This window comes from Engystomops pustulosus, chromosome 8, assembly GCF_040894005.1.
Source record: "Engystomops pustulosus chromosome 8, aEngPut4.maternal, whole genome shotgun sequence".
NCBI classification, from domain to species: domain Eukaryota; kingdom Metazoa; phylum Chordata; class Amphibia; order Anura; family Leptodactylidae; genus Engystomops; species Engystomops pustulosus.
In genome coordinates, this window is record NC_092418.1 from 15,232,858 (window position 1) to 15,246,448 (window position 13,591).

Consider the following 13,591-nt stretch of genomic DNA (forward strand, 5'->3'; position numbering starts at 1 on the left):
GGATAAACTAAATAATTACATGTTGGTCTTTCAGTTTTCTTTTACATTTTGCAATAAATTTAAAGGGCAATTACATAAAATGTCAGCAACATAAACAAGAAGGGGAGGAGAGTATTTTGGATAGTTTTCAAAATATATGGATTAACCCTTCTTTACTGATGTCTTATTGATTTATTGATTATCTCGTCAGTAAAATGTCTTTGTTTTTTTGTGGTTAAGAATGGGGTGTTAAATATTAGAAAATGACAATTATCTCAGGTCCAATGCCCTGTTATCGACATTGCAACGTTTCTTCTTCTGCCCACATTCGTTTTCTGAAGACGCCAAAAAATCTGCTTGGCCAATCATTGGCTTGGGCCGAGTCGTTACTGGCCAGTGATTGGCCGAGATGTCTCATTTCCTGTATCGGGAATAAACTGGAAGTTGAGACCCGGGAAGTGGCGGAGGATCAGTGAGGTTCAGGAGTTATAATCGGATGTAAATTGATTACATTTATTCTCCTGGGGGAATAAATAAATGAATTTGTTAACAAACAAAGAGGCCAAATGTTCTCTTTGTATCTTCCAGCTTCCCAGCTGTTTACCTGTGAGTGTTGGATGTATCTGAGGTCACACAGAAGACTACAGTAGCGTATATGTCTGTAGAAAACAGCTAGACTAGAAAATGTAACGTGTGGTACAAGGTCACGTCAAGTTTTTGTGGCGATCATGGTCACCGATTGCAGGGGCCCCTGAGCTGCCGTTTTGGTGGAAATCTGGTCGCCCTTCTCAAGAGGACAGTGTCCGTACTGAGTATGAGAATACCACTTGTATTTCTCCGAAAATAATGCAGGGTCTTATATTATTTTATGCTCCAAAAAATGGGTCATAGCCTATTTTTGGGTCGTATTTGTTTCCATGAGCAAAAATCCACATTTGATCAAATATAACAAAGTTGTATCTTCTGATAACATCTTCACTCTCCAAGCCCTGAATTCCATTGAGAATTTCTTGTGACTCTTTTGCCTTCAGATTCATGAGATCCAATTTTTGTCACCTATCTATGGCCCTTTTCTTACATTAGTCCTTCTTGGTCATGAAGCTGCTTGTGGGACATTGCACCCGGCTGCTCCCTCTTCCCTGCAGCTCTATCCTCCTTCTCCATGTTGCTTTCCGCTGACAGGATTAGGTTTATAAGTCCCACAGACAAGGAAATATCCGCCGTTAGTAGTGGGTGTAGTATAAAAATTAAAATTCTGTAAGGGGGGAATATGAAGAGAAAAACAGACACAGACAGTGAGCCCTATCTATGAACCTAGCAGACTTGTCCTACCTACTTACTCAAACCACCCTAGACTGTACACACTAACCAGGTGGCGATCTATTCCTGCACCAAAGTGTTATACACGGAGACAAAGACAAGACAGTACAAACAGATACGATCACCAGAGCCAGGTCACAACAAAGAGGGCAAACAAGTACAAACTCAAAAGACAGAAGAAGTGTCTGAACATGAGCCAAAAGTCGGGACACCAGGCAAAACAATGTTCAACGTCACAAGAGAGGTATGGAGCAAACTAAGAAGAACCTATCGGCAGAACTCTTATGTGCTCTCAGAGCAATAGTGATCAGAACTCAGAGATCTGGACAACATAGAGAGCATTTGAGTAGTGTGAGGAGCTGTCAGTCACTAAGTTAACTAATGATGAACCAGACCTAAGCTGCATGCAAACAGCATAGACAGCTTAGACCCATGTTCACACTACAGTTGTTTGAGAGAGGCCCAAAGATACAATCACTGCATCTTAGAAACACAATCCTTGTGTGATATTAAAAGGGAGATTCCCCTCTTAGAAATTACACCAGAACTTTGTGTATAAGTGCCACAGTTCAGAAAAGTAGGCAGTAAGTGGGGCCTTATCTCGTTGCACTCACATATATTAAAAGGCACAATATTTTGCAATTGTAATTGTAATTCAATAAATTGGGTCCTTTTGATAGCCCAAAACTCTGGAGGACTAGAAATGTTGTGACCAATGGCAGATCGGTTGCCGCCCATAAGTCAAATTGGGACACCTGTGGGACTATCACTGCTACCATGGTGGATGGACAATAGTAAAGTCATGCATAGGTGGTGCTTTTCCGCCATCCTGGTTCAGTTTTTTTTTTGAATATTTTCAGGCACTAGTACAGGTTATTCCTTCTTGCTCCGTTGTTTGCTTCTTCTTCTTGTTTTTTTTTTTTTACCTGGGGAAAAAAAAATCAGCAGGGAGTTCATAGAAGCGAAATCACAAAAAGATAGAATTCAGCCGAACCAAAATAACAAAATTCTGTATTTAAACGACTCCTTCATTTTCTTTGTGTTTCCATGGTAACGGGTCTGCATTGACAGGGCACATCAAAATTTATGTCTTTTACGATTTTTTTTTTTTCTGCAACAAATTGTCAAATTTAACTATTTTTTTTTTTTAGCTGCGGTTGCATCTTGGTCGTCTCTTGTAAATATTAGTTTGGGATACAAATCATTTCCTTCCTATGAGTGTCGCGTGGAAAGTAATGAGGAAATCAAACCAGATCCATCAATCCCAACCTATTGTCATGATCCAGGTCAAAGGGATATTCTTATAAGTGCCTGACCAGTGTAAGAGGGGGTCATTGCTGTAGGTAATCCCCAGAGTAGATCATGGCTACCAGGATTCCCCCCACTACAGGACTAAGACCCTTGACATACGGCATGGGAGGGTAGAGCGTTTATAATCAGCCACAGGCTCCACTCTTGTCTATGAGATCATTTCTATTAACTGAAAAATCTCAACTTTCTCCAACAGAGACGAGGACGTGTAATGAAGGTGCTACCTTTATATGGATGGTGGAGAACCTGAATGTAGGAGCTGTTTGTTATCTAGAGCCCGTTCACCGCTTATGCACGCCATCAGGTAACCGCCGCTCCCAACGTCTCCTAACATCGAGGTCATAACGGCCGAGATATTAGGCAATTCATCCAAAACACCAACCTGCTTCTTTGACCCCAATGATGCACCCCCTCCCAAAGTTTGTCAGTAGAGGCATGTCTAGCAGTCAACATTCTCCTATATAGGTCATGGACAGTGGAACGCATCACTGATGTGCAGAGGGTGGAGCGATAGAATGGCGCTAAGACGCTATGATAAATGTTATTAAGTTTATTTGGTAATAATAATAAAACCAATGGGGAGAGATAAAACAACGCGTTTCGCGCTCGGACTGAGCGCTTCGTCAGGTTCCTATAGCGGTATTGCGTGCAGGATGTCTTTTATAGCCGCAGGCAAACTATAGTAATTTCCGGTTAAGGATGAAGTGATTTAAACATAAAATGAATGGCAATAAAATACCTATTAAAAACTAACAATATATATACAAATTACAAATTACCATCTAGAATATAAATAAATATATAAAAAATATATAAATAAGTCAAAAACATAATTATGAATCGAGAGGCTACATCCGGTACCGGACAGAAGGAGACAATGAGCATCCCAGGATAGATCGGTGAAGAGAACTACTCGGACTACAAGTACGGAGAGAAGTTTGAGTCAAAAGGGATTAAGAGGGAATATAGGGCTACGGAAGCCGATGCGGGTCAGAAAGGTGTTCATACGGCGCACGAAGGCCGGAGAGGGAAAAACAGAGGGACCAATGCCCACAAACTGACGTGTGAGTGGCGCTGTGGAAAGGTATGTGTTACAGGATCGTTTCGTTGACCTCATTGAGCCCTTTGGGGGACAACGTATTTAGTTTGAACATCCAGAATACTTCTCTCCTACAAAGAGTGGGGAAACGGTTGGGTGTTGTATTTGCAATGTGGTCAATGGGCATGATCGTAATGGGAAATGACTTGCCAGGATGGGAGAGGGCACAGTGTTTAGAAACCCCTTGTAGGAGAAAGTTGTTTTTGATATTCTCCCGATGTTTGTTTAATCGACTTCGTAGAGATTGAACTGTTCTGCCCACATATTGAAGGCTACATATTTTACATTCTATTAGATAGATGACATATTTACTCTGGCAGGACATATGGGTTTTTATTGAAAATTTCTCTTTAGTGTTGGTACATGAGAAAGTAGAGCCTGTTTTGATAGATGTACAGCATAGACATCTTGGTTTTCCACACTTTTTTACAGAACCTTGGTCCCTTACGATTGTTGTAACTTTATGTTGTCTTATAATACTGGGGGCCAGGATATTCCTAATCGTGGCTGATTTCCTATATATTAACTTTGGATGCTCCGGGAGGTATTCTTTCAGAGGAGAGTCATTTTTTAGGATGTGCCAGTGCTTCTGTATAATCCCACGTATTTCCTTAAAGTTGTTGACTCTCTTCTGAAAGAATGCCTCCCGGAGCATCCAAAGTTAATATATAGGAAATCAGCCACGATTAGGAATATCCTGGCCCCCAGTATTATAAGACAACATAAAGTTACAACAATCGTAAGGGACCAAGGTTCTGTAAAAAAGTGTGGAAAACCAAGATGTCTATGCTGTACATCTATCAAAACAGGCTCTACTTTCTCATGTACCAACACTAAAGAGAAATTTTCAATAAAAACCCATATGTCCTGCCAGAGTAAATATGTCATCTATCTAATAGAATGTAAAATATGTAGCCTTCAATATGTGGGCAGAACAGTTCAATCTCTACGAAGTCGATTAAACAAACATCGGGAGAATATCAAAAACAACTTTCTCCTACAAGGGGTTTCTAAACACTGTGCCCTCTCCCATCCTGGCAAGTCATTTCCCATTACGATCATGCCCATTGACCACATTGCAAATACAACACCCAACCGTTTCCCCACTCTTTGTAGGAGAGAAGTATTCTGGATGTTCAAACTAAATACGTTGTCCCCCAAAGGGCTCAATGAGGTCAACGAAACGATCCTGTAACACATACCTTTCCACAGCGCCACTCACACGTCAGTTTGTGGGCATTGGTCCCTCTGTTTTTCCCTCTCCGGCCTTCGTGCGCCGTATGAACACCTTTCTGACCCGCATCGGCTTCCGTAGCCCTATATTCCCTCTTAATCCCTTTTGACTCAAACTTCTCTCCGTACTTGTAGTCCGAGTAGTTCTCTTCACCGATCTATCCTGGGATGCTCATTGTCTCCTTCTGTCCGGTACCGGATGTAGCCTCTCGATTCATAATTATGTTTTTGACTTATTTATATATTTTTTATATATTTATTTATATTCTAGATGGTAATTTGTAATTTGTATATATATTGTTAGTTTTTAATAGGTATTTTATTGCCATTCATTTTATGTTTAAATCACTTCATCCTTAACCGGAAATTACTATAGTTTGCCTGCGGCTATAAAAGACATCCTGCACGCAATACCGCTATAGGAACCTGACGAAGCGCTCAGTCCGAGCGCGAAACGCGTTGTTTTATCTCTCCCCATTGGTTTTATTATTATTACCAAATAAACTTAATAACATTTATCATAGCGTCTTAGCGCCATTCTATCGCTCCACCCTCTGCACATCAGTGATGCGTTCCACTGTCCATGACCTATCCGGAGTCGTGTATCCCCAAGAGGAGTAAGGATCGACACCGGGAGCGAGGCTGCATGAGGACGCCAACGGCTTCTTTTGGCCATTCAATACGATTACACAGAGTTGTGCCTGCCAGCACAACTCCACCAGGTGAGCAGTTTCACTACTACTCCCACTTGCCAAACCGGTACTAAGGATACTGCACTATAGGAGCGCCCCTTCTCCATTCCTTTTTCAGAAACATTCTCCTATATAGGATATATAGGTGGGCCACAGGCTTCACTGTTGTCTATGATAGGATTTTACATAACTTCAAAACTTCAAAAAATTTTCCAATAGAGGCAAGGATGTGTAATGAAGGTGCTACCCGTATTTGGATGCTGAGCAACGTAACTGTAGGAACTTGTTTTGGTTACTGGTGGATAAAATTATATTCTACTCTTAAAGGGGTTTTCCCATGAAGAAAAGTTAGCCCCTATCCACGGAATAGGGCCTAACTTGCTGATCAGTGGGGGTCTCAGTGCTGAGACCCCTACAGATTGCGAAAATGAGGGGTCCGAGGGCTGCGCTTGGCGATCTCCCTCAGCTCCATAGAGATTAATGAAGCAGAATGGTCATGCGCGGCCGTCTGCTCCTTAAGTCTGACGGGGCCCAGCACTGAGATCCCCACTGATCAGCAAGTTAGGCCCTATCCTGTGGATAGGGCCTAACTTTTGTTCGTGGGAAAACCCATTTAAACTTTCTTGGCCATCTGGTGACTGTTCACCTGTCGTAGCAGTCAATGATCTCTCAACAAGAGGTGAGCCATAGACTCCGCTATTGTCTGTGAGAGGATTTTATGTCACTTAAAATCACAACATTTTTCAGCAGAGACACAGATGTATAATGAAGGGTCTACCTGTAGCAGTCACCGATCTCTCACCAAGAGGTACACAATGGACGTTGTCAATGAGAGCGTTTTCTTTGTGTAGGGCAGTGGGTGAAGCACTCTTGTGCTAATTAGTCCGCGCCTATAATATTTTATTTATCCGCACAGGTACATGCACAGGTATGTGCAGAAGTCTGACATGACTATAAGCTATAAGGATATATTACATGGACTCTCCAGCCCTCACTTCAGTGCAGAACTATAAATCCCAGCATATGCCGCCTCTTTATAGTATCTCTATAGTAGCAGTAGATTTCCCACCTTTAGGCGTATGTAGAAATGTCAGTCCCCGGCACGCAGAGTTTTGGATGTATCTGTGTCACGCTGGAGTGATAGATTTCGCCTGGAGATCGCTCACAGCAACTAAAAGGCCAAACCGAGAAGGAATTTTAAGCAGCGGTGTAGATGAGGTGGAAAAAAAAAAATAGAAAAAAAAACCTGCAGAATATCAGTAAATAACCCCTCAGGAACGCAGTGTGTACCGGAGAATGCTAATCCGGAGCTGCCCGAGGAGGGGTCTCCCCTGGCTGCTGCATGCTGCGTTTCATAGGGACTACTTAGCGAGTGCTATTTACCCTCCGAACATGACTGGAATGATCCGTGAATCCTCCCCACTGCGCCCCTGCGAAAACCTTCACTATCTCCAACCAGTTCTCTAAACTGCATTTATCGGAGCAGCATAGCTCTACGATGCGTACTCAAAGATATTACTTATTTGCCATGTTTACTCTCAAAGGCACTGCCCCTTTAATATGAGATATTATAGGGAGTCTCTTATTCTATTAGGGACATTGCACACAACTGTGTTATGCCCACGCATCAGCCATATGTCTCAGACAGAAGAATACGGGTGAACCTGGATCATCACCATCATAGTCATCTCTGATGCTAGTGGCCCCTGATCCCCACCGCACTACTGTCCTGCATTGTACTATTATAATTAATTCCTTTATATGTATAGCAAACACAGAGTACACAGCACTGTACAGAGTTTGGCAAATCGGTCCCTGTCCCCAATGTTTTGGAGTGTGGGAGGAAACCGGAGGACCCAGAGGAAACCCACAGAAACACGGAGAGAACATACAAACTCTTTGCAGATGTTTACCGTTGGACTTGAACCCAGATCCCCAGTGCTGCAAGGCTGTAATGCTAACCACTAAGCCACCGTGCCGCCCTACTGTTGAGCCATAGTCCCACGTGAAGGCAGGGACCATGGATGACTATGATGGTGAACGTCTGGTGGGAAATAGATCCAAGATACACTGTTCTCACAACACACAGGATCACATGAAACGACCCTAACTGTGAAGCTGCTTTAAACTCTTAAAGGGATTTTCAAGGAAATGGAAAAAACTTCCAGATTTACTTTTCAGAAGGTTCCATCAGCGATTCTTGGTTTCTTCTGCTTCCAGTCTTGTTGGACCAGAAATGAGGACATTGAGAGCATTGTGCACATGACCACTGAGCCACCCGCTTATATGGATCATTCATACGTGACCCCTGATTGGCTCTGATGTCACATCCACAATCTACATGTTGAGATCACTTCCTGTTTTTGGATACAGTTACGACTGGGCTTTTCAAGCCAATGGTGCCCCCCTCCCCCCAATCGGCAAGTCCATGGGATTTTCTTTCTATATTTGCCCCCTGGTCATAAACATTTGCTTATTATCAGCCGTAAGTGTTGGGATGAGTTAACTAGAGATAGTTGTGCATTGACCTCAAGCAGTTCAGCTGTTTCACCTGCCACCCCATTGAGATGGGCAAATGGGACCCCAATAGTCCTGATTGTTAGTGTTTGGGTCAACATCTACCTGCATTTTACCATTTTACCATTTTCATCCCCCTCAAGTTCCCTTGATACCCTCTAGACTTACAGACATATATGATAGTATGACTACAGGCGAGGTGCGATCATACAGTATACAAGAAATACATCCCACCATATCAGTAATAAGGCTTTGACTTTGCAGAATGTAATTCACTTCTCCCCTCCCCCCGTTCATCTCAATCCCCAGTAGAGGATCCTGTAACTGGTATAATCCCTCCTGTCAATCAAAATATGTGACCGCCACGAGAGGAGCGACTCACCAGATGTAATAGTGTAAATGAAAGCTGTCACAGCCCCATCTCAGAAATTCTGAGTTGACTTCCTTTAACCACAGTGACCTTCTTCCACTTTGTCACCCAAATGGGAGTTATGGGGGGGCAGAGGGGCTGTTACCATTTCTGGGGCATTATGGTTGTCATTGTTTAGGTGGTTCTCTAGCTGTCAATACTATCATGGAGTACCATAGCTGTACTCTCACTTATGGGAACTTGGAAGGTTGCAGTCACCGAAGGTTACCTCTTGGGAAGGTCTACATGCCCATCTTTCCACTTTGGCCATTCCTGAGGAAATTGTCTAAATTATCTCCCCGGTTTAAACCCTTTAACCCCTACACATTAATCTGGACTTGAAGAAGACCACCAGGTCACTACCTCTTGTAGTGGTTTCCATGTAGATGAAGGTTGGCTTAGGGCCACAAGACATGAGTGCCGATCTCCCTAGTTTAAACCCTTTATACATTAATCTGGACTTCAAGAAGACCACCAGGTCACTACCTCTTGTGGTGGTTTCCATGTAGATGAAGGTTGGCTTAGGGCCACAAGACATCGGTGCCGATCTCCCTAGTTTAAACCCTTTATACATTAATCTGGACTTCAAGAAGACCACCAGGTCACTACCTCTTGTGGGGGTTTCCATGTAGATGAAGGTTGGCTTAGGGCCACAAGACATCGGTGCCGATCTCCCTAGTTTAAACCCTTTATACATTAATCTGGACTTCAAGAAGACCACCAGGTCACTACCTCTTGTGGGGGTTTCCATGTAGATGAAGGTTGGCTTAGGGCCATGAGACACTGGTGCAGATCAACAGGGCCAAGCAAGAATGTCGTCAGGCATTGGGCATAGTCATGGCCACCATGTGATGGAGACGTAATCAGGCATAAAATTGGGCAGAGTACAGATTGGGTCAACAGGAGCATGTGACCGTGTCCTTTGTGAGGCTGTGTCACATGACGTCACTGCTTCACCAGACCATTGTGTGCACTGGCTCTGTGTAATATCTGGTGTGTATATCAGCTTCCGCCAGAGAAAGAGAGAACTCATTTTAGGACGAGGCAGAACTGAGAACCTCCAACCCCTTTAATTGTAATCATTAATATGATTTGGGATCCTGTGATGGATTAGGACCAGATTCAGATGCTTATTGAATCTAATTGTTGGTTTAATTTCATTCTTTGTAATAATAAGGATTTTTGTACAACTTTTTACCCCCACTCGGTGGCACCATGGGATTTTGAAACACAAACCTCAAAATAACAGCGCACCCAGTGGTGTGGCATGGGATTACAGGTCAAAATTACAAAAAATTTTCCTGAAATGATTCAATGGCAAGTTTACCTCTGGAATTCCCGCACCCTAGGGTGCAGGCAGGTGGACGTACATAAAATCCTTCCAGTGTTCTGCTAGTTTCCCAGATTTAGCCCATTGTGAATTCTGAGCTGAGCTTCCATAAATAAAATGTCCTATATTCTTTTGATGGGAACTTCCTACTCCCGAAAAAGGTCACGGAGAGCATGTAAATAGTGCAAGGCCTCTAATACGGAAGTTGATCCTTCCATCATATATCTGTCCTGATTGAATTTCCAAAGAGATGCCGAGCTATAAATATCCGTGTGGACACAACACATGTTCTAATCTCCTGAAACTTCCTGTGTCACTCTATCTGCCAGTGCAGGGAACCAGGGATCATTCAGGATAATGAGAGATGAGTAGATTCCTGGGTGACACATACAAGCTCCACTGCCAGCACCGAAATATATGGAAGGATGTGACCATCCAGTGGGGCACATTTACTTACCTGTCCCGTCGCGATCCCCGCCATGCATTGTCCGACGAGAATTCGGGTCTGCTGCAATTCACTAAATTCGTGCATGTGTCGCTTCCCCCGCTGAGGTTCGCCGGAGTTCACCTTCTTCTTCCTGGTGCATGTAAGTGCTGATCTTGCAACACAATTTGCTTTTTACATTCCGCGGGAATCTGTCGGGTTGTCCGACGTCCACGGCCCCCGATTTGTGTGGCATGCAAACCGGCACCGATGCGACACAATCCGATTGCGTGCGCCAAAAACCCAGGGCAATTCAGGGCAAAACGAAAAAAACAAACGCAAAACCCGACGGAAATGCGGCATTCGGACCCTTAATAAATGGGCCCCATTTACTACGGGAGATACGAGATGATGATGATAGATAGAGATATTTAGATAGACAAACATGAGATGGATAAAAGATAGATAAATAGAAAGTCATGAGATGCATGGGAATAAATCCACTTATTTTTTCATCTGGAGTGCTGCCATTTTACTCTTTCTAGGTATATAAATATAAATGAAATAGACAGATATGAGACATGGAAGATGGGAGACAGATGGAAAGATAGATAATAGGAGATAGATAGGAGATAGATAGATAGATAGATAGATAGGAGATAGATAGATATGAGATACATAGATAGATGGGTAGGAGAGAGATAGATAGATATGAGATAGGAGATAGATAGATAGATAGATAGATAGATAGATAGATAGATAGATGGGTAGGAGAGAGATAGATAGATAGATGGGTAGGAGAGAGATAGATAGGAGATAGATAGATAGATAGATAGGAGATAGATAGATAGATAGATAGATAGATAGGAGATAGATAGATAGATAGATAGATAGATAGATACATAGATAGATAGATAGATAGGAGATAGATAGATAGATAGATAGATAGATAGATAGATAGATAGGAGATAGATAGATAGATAGGAGATAGATAGATAGATAGATAGGAGATAGATAGATAGATAGATAGATAGATAGGAGATAGATAGATAGATAGATAGATACATAGATAGATAGATAGATAGATAGGAGATAGATAGATAGATAGATAGATGGATAGATAGATAGATAGATAGATAGGAGATAGATAGATAGATAGATAGATAGATAGATAGATAGATAGATAGGAGATAGATAGATAGGAGATAGATAGATAGATAGATAGGAGATAGATAGATAGATAGATAGATAGGAGATAGATAGATAGATAGATAGATAGATAGGAGATAGATAGATAGATAGATAGGAGATAGATAGATAGATAGGAGATAGATAGATAGATAGATAGATAGATAGATATGAGATAGATAGATAGATAGATAGATAGGGTTAAGAGTTAAATAGATATATATATGAGATAGATGAGAAACATATGAGAAAGATATTCTATAGATATGAGATATTTAGATACATAGACAAACATTAGATAAATAAAAGAGAAATTAGATAAGAAATATTTAGATTTATTGATAGACAAACTAAACTGAGATAATAGATGTATAGATAGACATGAGATGGATGCACTGGGAATAAATCCACTTTTGTGGTATTTTCTTCTGGAGTGCTTCCATTATATAGATAGATATGAAATAGATACAAAATGAGGGATAAGTGGAAATATTGAATAGAAATCTTTACTTCACTTAAATAATTTATGTATTGCTGTAACCTCCTGTTTTTGTGGCTGGAGGAGGACAGTCGGTTCCTGAGGTCCCCCCCTGCGGTCTTTTCACACGTATGGTGCCACTTTATACTTGTTTTCTCTTTCTGGATGGAACGATGGATAAAATTAAAACATAATAAAAATGTTTGAAAAATATTTACAGTAAAAATTCCTTCATTATGAAGGAGAATGTGTTCTGCCAGTTGCAGTTAATTTTATGGCTTACCAGACAATGAAAGAAAAGCCTAAAATACTGTGAGATAAACTACGGGAAGACCACCCAAAATAAGCACTCATAGGAAAATAATGATGGGACATTTCCACACTGCTGAATTTTCTGCATCAAATTCCAGACCAAAATCTGACGTCTGGTTTTTGATATGGAAAGGAGATGGATAGACAAATAGAATAGACATGAGATAAAAAGATGTGAAATATAAGATATAAAAACAAATAGAAATTCAATAGATCTAAGGTAGATATGTGATATTTTACTGCACAACCCCTTTAATGTGCAGTACAGGAAATTGGTGCAGCACAAGAGAAGTCTTGGAGGTTTCGCAGTCAATCTTCTATATTTGTGATTATGTTTAGCGCTGGGAGCAGTAGTCCGCCCTAGTAAGATGCATGGACATATGAAGAAACGCCTATTCATGTACGGAGGAGATGTAGTATGTGGTTGTGGAGACGTCCGGCGCAGAGGATTCTGGGAGCGATTCCGCCCTCATGCCTGGAATGCTGCTGGATGGAGGCCGCTCTCCAGTTGCTGGGAAGAGCTTAACTTGAAACAGATGGCTAATGGATTGGTTCTGCAGCAGCACAATGCAAAATCATTTAGACAATTGTTTCCGGAAATTACACATCTGAGCCCAGTTTATCTGTGCAGGAGGTCTATTGTATAGAGGGAACTGTAAAAAAAGAACCCAGCATGCATTGCGTGGCCAAAACATATGCATAATACTGCATTCAATTCTGTGCTAAGCATACCCAACAAATACTAAAATGTCTCAGGCTGCAAAATTATATTTGCTGCAATGATTGCAGGTATTATGGGTCTTGCCACAGGAGGGCGTTATAGTACTTCCCCTACTGCCATTGAAAAAGACTGTTACAGGCAACTTCTGGGTAGTGTACGTCATGGTTTGGATTGTTGACTTTTGGACATGTCTCTACGATGCACTTAAAGTGTAACTCCGATTTGTAAATGATTTTGACCAAATTGTCATATGTGATTCCCCCTTTCAAATTAGAATCAGAATGTTGCCCTTATTGTGCTGTTCGCCATTTTCTTTCCAGAGTTGTATTATTTTTCTGTTCTGAAGCTTCTTCTCACAAATATTTCTCAGCAGCAGTGCAGTGGGTGGAGTCAAACCTCTTCCTGTCTTTGCTCTAAAGCTGAGCCAATTACAAGCTCCCCTCACTTCCCATGATACTTTGTTTATGCTTGTGAAGTAATGTAACAGCAAATCCATTGAGATTTCTACAGGTAGAACCCCTGATCTCTGCATAGTGTGTATGGACCAATTTGGCAAGCTCTCTGCAGCGCTGTGTAAT

At 41.7% G+C, this 13,591-nt stretch overlaps 1 long non-coding RNA gene across 2 annotated transcripts in view; it reads left to right on the top strand.

The window, feature by feature from the left end:
- The window catches only part of LOC140074726 (uncharacterized), a 128,018-nt gene that overhangs the window by 79,432 nt on the left and 34,995 nt on the right, over positions 1-13,591 (top strand). For both annotated transcript variants that reach the window (XR_011849258.1, XR_011849257.1), the window contains exon 4: positions 2,807-2,914. This is a non-coding gene — a long non-coding RNA (uncharacterized lncRNA). The remainder of the gene's footprint in view (positions 1-2,806; positions 2,915-13,591) is intronic.